Below are 7,883 nucleotides of genomic sequence, written 5' to 3' on the forward strand. Positions count from 1 at the left end.
TAGCTTCGCCCTGCGCATAATAAGTATAAAGATACCGAATAATTTTATTTACCAAAATTTTGATATTTTCGGATATTTTTGTCTACTAATTACCTAATGTGTTTTATCAACTAATGTTTGAATGTGAGACATCATAGTAGTATGATATACTTTAACTTTATTAAATTATGAATTACAATGATAAAAATTGTTGTCTTGACAGAATCAACCTTTGATCTTTTCCTTCCATGGAATCTAGCACAGATCAGTAGTGTGTCTTTTTTGGGCCAACGTGGTCCATATAAAAACTGTGATGTGATGTTTTTAGTTTTATTTTTGTAAGAAATAGCAATAATTAAAACATACACCTACTTTTCTCCTTTGTTTTTTTTAGAGAAAACATCCATACCGTTGATCTTACCTCTCGAGATAGGGGTAAGGTTTGCGTACTCATTGTCCTCCCCAGACCCCACGCGTGAAATTATATTAAATATATTGTTGTTGTTATCCATACCATTGAAGTTATTGTTGTCTCTTCGACGAATCCAGCATCTTATTTACTTTATCTATCTCAACTCATTAATTTAAGTATATCTTTTTCATAAGAAGTCAACTATTTAGTAAAAGCCACCACAGGACTGCAGCTGGTAATTTTTTTATTTTTTTGAGTTAAGGTTATATTTATTAATACTCAAAAGATATGTACAGTTGAGTCCAAGGAGCAGCTTTGACAGGCTACTCCAGATATACATCACCATCTCCTACTATCAATTTTGTGTCTATCTATCCTACACTATATTTCAATACAGACACTTGTTTTAAAACAACTACAACAAGGATTCCTACTGCTCATTCTACTTATCTATGGAACCCAATTCAGTTATTGCAATGCTTCTTTCTACTTGACTATGTTCTTCTCTCTGATATGTATGTGCAGTACTATCTCCCTGCAGATATGGAGATCCTTAAATTTAGCTTGTTAAAATCTGATTCTGTTCCTCTCTTTCCAAATCAATGCAGCAATCATGGCAAGCACACAACTAGTAATTGCATTTGTTCCTTTTCTGCTTTTGGCTTTCTTGCATGCCCATTCCAACTCGGTTTTCCAATCCTCAATGCTCTTATTATATCCCAATCATGAACATAGTCTGGACCGTAGTTGCTTTGTGATGGTGCACTCAAACAACAGGTTGCTAAAGGATTCCAGGCTATGTCCACAAAAATGCACATGTTGCAGGAATTTGGATGTCAATCTTTAATAATCTTTCCACTGTAGCTAGCCTCTGTTGTGCTGCAAGCCATATAGTGAATCTGTATCTTAGGTGTATATTGGTATGCAACATCAAACTTTTCCATTCAGCTCTGGGGTATGTTGGTATCAGCTTCAAGTACATCTGTTTTATCTAGAATTTTGTGTCAGTGCATATTGACTTTAGTCTGCTATGAGTGCCACCCTGAAGTTGTTGGTGCTCCATAATCAAACTTTTATTATTTGGTATCTTCCTCACCACCCAAGATTCAGACTTAGGTGTAGCCATTGTTTTCAGATTTCTGTTCTTTATATAAAAACTATACACCCATATTATCCATAAGCAGTCCCTCTTTCTTGTTATATCCCACAAATGTTTTATGATTGCTGCTTTGTTCCACAGTTTGATCTCCAGTATATTGAGTCCTCTAGCATTTGTTGGCCTGCACACTTTCTCTCATGCCACTAATGCTCCCTTAGAGATAGTAGCAGTACCAGTCCATAGAAAAGTTCTGCATAATGCCTCAATTAATTTCATAACCTTCTTTAGAAGAACAAAAATCTGTGCCCAATAGGTTTGAATGCCAAAAATAACAGCCTTGATCAGTTGGCATCTGCCAGCATAAGTGTATACGGCTAAAATCGGGAAGACCAATTTTACAATCGACAAGGCATTGCGCAATCTCGCCTCGAAGGTCCCGGGGGATTGCCTGGGGTTCGATGCCTTTGGGGAGTTTTTGCGCCCGGTATCGGGGCAGAATGGACCGGTGTTTGTCGCGGATAAGCGGGAAGTTCCCTAGGAGCTGTATTTTCTGACAAACGCCTGCGCAAATAGTGATAGTCTATACCAGGCTGATTGAGTGGTTGTACCAGCTACTTTATGTAATAATAACACATGCTTTTGTACTATGTTGGGATTCCTCCTCATATATAAAGGGGACCCTTGTCATTTTATAAGGGATCTGATGCTCAATATTGAATATACAAGAACATTATCTCTGCTCTCTAACATATTCTCTTGATCTCATTACTTACATTTATTGCTTATATTCATTGTGTTCTATTTATTGTTCTTCATTTATTGCTCATTATTGGTCATAAAAGGCTTCCATCAAAGCTATCATAACTGTTAATCCCCCCTCAATTGCCCCTAGCCGAGCATCCGACTCGACCTCGAGGCCCGCATATACCAGCTCCAGGCCTCAATTACTAGCCATTCGGTTTGGTTATTTCATTATTTTCAAGCTATTATCTTGTTTCCAAGTCTTTCACTTAGCATCAATTGCCTAACAACTAGCATAAAAATAGATCTTGTAATACCATTTTCTAGGTAAACAGTTTAGTGCCCACCGTGAGGCTAAAAATAATAGTGATTATTTTCTTACGGTCTTACTACATAACGTAAGTTACCTTTCACACCTTTTCTTGTCCAAGATCTTTGATTTCAGGTCAAAATTTCTAACTCATTAAATGCACGTGAAAACAACAACCTTGAAGACCATGGAGAAAATGATGTGGATATTCCAGGTGTTGGTGTACCATCACGAAACCCTGAGAATGCACCAGAACCAATTCTCACGAATGTGGTCTCGCGCAACACTCAACATGTTGGCATAAGTTCCCACACCAACAGGAGTATGCGCCGAGGAAATCAATAAGACACTTGGAAAAACCCCACCTGGGAAGAAAGAGGCAAATAGGGGAAGCAAAATGGGAAAACCTCAGCACACTGTTCATATGATTAACGGGGGGACCGAAGTTCCCTAGGGACCCGCAATTAAGCGGATAAAGGTTTCTGCGGCAACACAAGGACAAACTCGGGGTCGGGCATCTGAGAACATCCTCACGTTTAGCGAAGAAGACTTTGAGACTTTGTCTCATCCACATAATGATGCACTGGTAATCTCGTTCCTCTTAAATAACATCCAAATTAAATGTGTACTTGTGGATCCAGGTAGCTCGGCCAACGTAATTAGATCGACGGTGGTAGAGCAGCTCGGATTGCTTGATCAGATCATACCTACCTCCTGAATCCTCCACATCTTCAATATGGCCGGCGAAGCAAAAGAAGGAGAAATCACTCTCCCGGTTAACATATCGGATGCAGTTCAAGATACCAGGTTCCACATCATTAAAGGTGATACAAGGTACAATGCCTTGCCCGGTAGACTATGAATACATAACATGAAGGCGGTACCATCGACCCTCCATCATATGATAAAGTTTCCGACAAATGACAGAATTAAGACGATATACGGAGAGCAACATGCAGCAAAGGAAATGTTCACGATCCATGAAGAGGTACCGAATTCTGTGCAATCCGCCTTGGAGGAGTCGAAAAGCCAACAAACCCACGAGGACGATGAAAAGGATTTCCTCGCTCCCAGAACCTTCGTTGCCCCCGAAGAATCAGATGCAACGAAGTTGACTATCGAAGAGCTGGATCAAGCCATCTTGGTCGAGCATCTCCCAGATCGGAAGGTATACCTGGGGACGGGATTAACCCCCGAACTCAGGAAAAAGCTCATTTAATTCCTTATTAACAACATCGATTGCTTTGCTTGGTCCTACTTAGAAATGATAGGGATCCCACCAGAGATAACTACCCATCGACTGAGTGTCAACCCCAGGTACAAACCAGTAAAGCAAAAAAGGAGGCCCCAGTCCGAGGTAAACCATGCATTCATCAAAGACAAGGTAACGAAGATCCTCAAGATAGGGTCTATTAGGAAAGTAAAATATCCCGAATGGCTGGCCAATGTGGTGGTAGTCCCTAAAAAAGGGAATAAACTAAGAATGTGCGTAGATTATAAAGATCTAAACAGGGCATGCCCAAAGGACTCATTCCCACTGCCCAACATTGATCGATTGATCTATGCCACGACTGGCCATGAAACCCTTACTTTTCTCGATGCTTATTCAGGGTATAATCAAATTCAAATGAACCCCGAGGATAGAGAAAAGACTTTGTTCATCACGAAGTACGGTACATACTGTTACAATATAATGCCCTTCGGGCTAAAAAAATGCAGGGGCCATATATCAGCGCCTAGTTAATAAATGTTCGAACATCAAATAGGCAAGTCCATTGAAGTTTATATTGACGATATGCTAGTTAAGTCCCTGTGATAGAGGACCATTTGACTCATTTGCAGGAAATATTCGACATCCTCAGAAGTTACAACATGAAACTCAATCCCGAGAAGTGTGCCTTCGGGGTAGGATCGGGCAACTTCTTAGGTTTCATGGTATCGAATAGAGGAATCGAGATCAACCCCGATAAAATCAAAGCCATCGAAGAAATTACAGTGGTAAATAATGTAGAGGTCGTACAGCGGCTGACCGGGTGGATAACAGCCTTGGGCCAGTTTATATCAAGATCATCGGACAGAAGTCATAATTTTTTCTCTTTGCTCAAAAAGAAAAATAACTTTGAATGGACTCCGGAGTGCCAACGCGCCTTAGAGGATTTGAAGCGATACCCGACGAGCCCGCCTTTTCTCCACACCCCGAAAGAGGATAAGACATTGTATTTGTACCTAGCCGTATCCGAGATAGCGGTAAATGGCGTGCTGGTCTGAGAAGAACAAGGTACGCAATTCCCTGTTTATTATGTAAGTCGGACCCTAGGTGATGCCGAAACCAGGTATCCGCATCTGGAAAAACTAGCTCTTGCATTAATAAGTGCATCCCGAATATTGAAACCTTACTTTAAATGTCATCATATTTGCATTTTAACAATGTATCCCCTTCGAAGCATATTGCATAAACCCGAATTATCGGGACGGTTGGCCAAATGGACCATCGAACTCGGAGGATACGATATCGAGTATCAGCCTCGGATGGCTATAAAGTCTCAAATTTTGGCGGACTTCGTAGCCGACTTCACTCCTTCTCTCGTACCCGAGGTCGAAATAGAACTTTTGCTAAAAACAGGCACATCTTCCGGGATATGGACCCTGTTCACCGACGGCGCCTTGAGCGTAAGAGGGTCCGGGCTCGGCATAGTCCTAAAGCCACCTACGGGCGGCGTGATTAGACAATCTATAAAAACTATAAGGTTAACTAACAATGAAGCCAAGTATGAGGCCATGATTCCAGGTTTAGAATTGGCCAAAGGCCTCGGAGCTGAGGTCATCAAAGCTAAATGTGATTCTCTCCTGGTGGTAAATCAGGTAGATGGGAGTTTCAAGGTTCGGGAAGATAGGATGCAAAAATACTTAGACAAAATTCAAATCACATTGCATCGCTTCAACGAATGGACCCTGGTCCACATACCCCGAGAGGAGAATAGCGAAGCTGATGCACTCGAAAACCTGGGATCATCCGTCGAGGAAGATGACATACTCCCCGGATCTGTTGTTCAACTGTTCAAGTCAGTGATCGAGGAAGGCCACGCCGAGATCAACTCCACTAGCCTAACATGGGATTGGAGAAATAAATGTTTCGATTATTTGGAAAGCGGGAAGCTACCCGCGGACCCAAAAGAGTCGAGGGCCCTGCGTACCAAAGCAGCCTGATTCTCGTTCGACGAAAGCAGAACTCTTTACAAAAGAACCTTTGACGGCCCTCTAGCAGTATGCCTGGGGCTGGGAGATACCGACTATGTGCTCTGAGAGATCCACGAGGGCATATGAGGAAATTATTCTGGTGCCGATTCCTTAATTCGAAAAATAATCAGGGTAGGCTACTATTGGGACAACATGGAGAACGACACCAAAGAGTTCGTCCGCAAATGCGACAAATGCCAAAGATTCACCCCAATGATCCACCAACCTGGTGAACAACTACATTCAATTTTGTTACCATGGTCGTTCATGAAATGGGGGATGGACATCATCGGACCTCTACCAACGGCGCCAGGTAAAGCTAGATTTATCTTATTTATGACTGACTACTTCTCAAAATAGGTTGAAGCACAGGCCTTCGAAAAAATAAGGGAAAAAGAAGTCATTAATTTCATCAGGGACCACATCATATGCCGATTTGGAATTCCTTCCGAGGTAACGTGTGATAACGGGAAGCAATTCATCGGAAGCAAAGTAACTCAGTTCCTCGAGGATCACAGGATTAAAAAGTTCCTATCAACACCCTATCACCCGTGTGCAAACGGCCAAGCTGAGTCCACAAACAAAACTATCATTCAAAACTTAAAGAAGAAACTGGAAGGCGCAAAGGGATGATGGAGAGAAATATTACCCGAAGTACTCTGGGCATATCGAACAACTCCAAAATCAAGCACGGGGGAAACGCCTTTCTCCCTAGTATATGGTGCCGAGATTTTAATATCGGTCGAGGTCGGAGAACCTACCGCTAGAGTCCGACACACCACCGAAAGCTCGAATAATAAGGCCATGGCTATTGCTCTCAAATTATTGGATGAAAAGTGAGAAGCCTCGCTGGTCCGAATAGCCGCACAAAAATAGAGGATCGAAAGATACTACAATAAGAGAACAAATCTCCAACATCTTGGAATCGGGGACTTAGTCCTAAGGAAGTTTACCTTGAATACTCGAAATCCTGATGAAGGAAAGCTAGATCAAAACTAGGATCGCGTCCTCGGGATAGTTGGCAAAGGGTCCTATAAACTCGGCACCATGTAAGGCGAATAACTTCTAAGCAATTGAAATGTATCAATGCTCAAATGCTATTACTGCTAAAAAATCTCGAAGGCCTTAAATTTCAAAAGCATGCATTGCACTCTTTTCCTTCGACCGAGTTTTTATCCCAATAAGGGTTTTATCGGTAAGGTTTTTAACGAGGAAACATCTATATGCTACCTAAGGAAGAATCAACAAGTATTCAAGGCTTATTTTCAATCAACCTCAAATACTAATGGCATCCCCCCCGGAAGGTCACCTCCTCAAGGATGCCAAGTTGCGTTGAATAGGGTCTCGATAGGAAAATAATGTACTGGGCCAAATGATCGAGCGAACCGTGTCCGTATAGAATAACCGAGCCCTTAAAAGTAAAAACGTTCATACTTGTACCAAGTAATCAAAGAATACTTTCCAAAGCATTTCGCGTTTCAAAGAAGCTCGGCATTTTTGCAAAAACGACCCTAGAGCCAAAAATGACCCGAACACTCGGGGACTGGCGTCAACAACTCGAAACCGCACGACCCCCGGGTCAGAGCTTCAAACTCGTAAGCCCTCAATGAGGCAACATCAAGTTCACAAAACGTCCCCAAAGCCAAAAACGTCCCGAACACTCGGGGATTGGCGTCAATAACTCGAAACCGCACGACCTCCAGGTCGGAGCTTCAAACTCGTAAGCCCTCAATAAGGCAACATCAAGTTCACAAAACGGCCCTAGAGCCAAAAACGTCTTGAACACTCGGGGACTGATGTCAAAATCTCGAGGACGTATGACCTTCGGGTCGGAAGATTAGTACTCGTAAGCCCTCGACGAGGCAATACCAAGTTTTCAAGGAATGGCTCCCGAGCTAAGAAACTTTCAACGAATCGAGGACTGTCGCCAATCGCCACCCCCATCGACTTATCAAAAACCCGAGGCCATAAGACCCCATGTGGGCAGCCTCGGTCTCGTATGACCTATATAAGGCAACAACAATATCTGTAAGACCTCAAGCAAGGCATGAACCACACTTGTGCCAAGTGACCGAAACTGTAAGAACTCAAGCAAGGCATGAACC

This window comes from Nicotiana sylvestris, chromosome 2, assembly GCF_000393655.2.
Source record: "Nicotiana sylvestris chromosome 2, ASM39365v2, whole genome shotgun sequence".
In the NCBI taxonomy this organism is placed as follows: domain Eukaryota; kingdom Viridiplantae; phylum Streptophyta; class Magnoliopsida; order Solanales; family Solanaceae; genus Nicotiana; species Nicotiana sylvestris.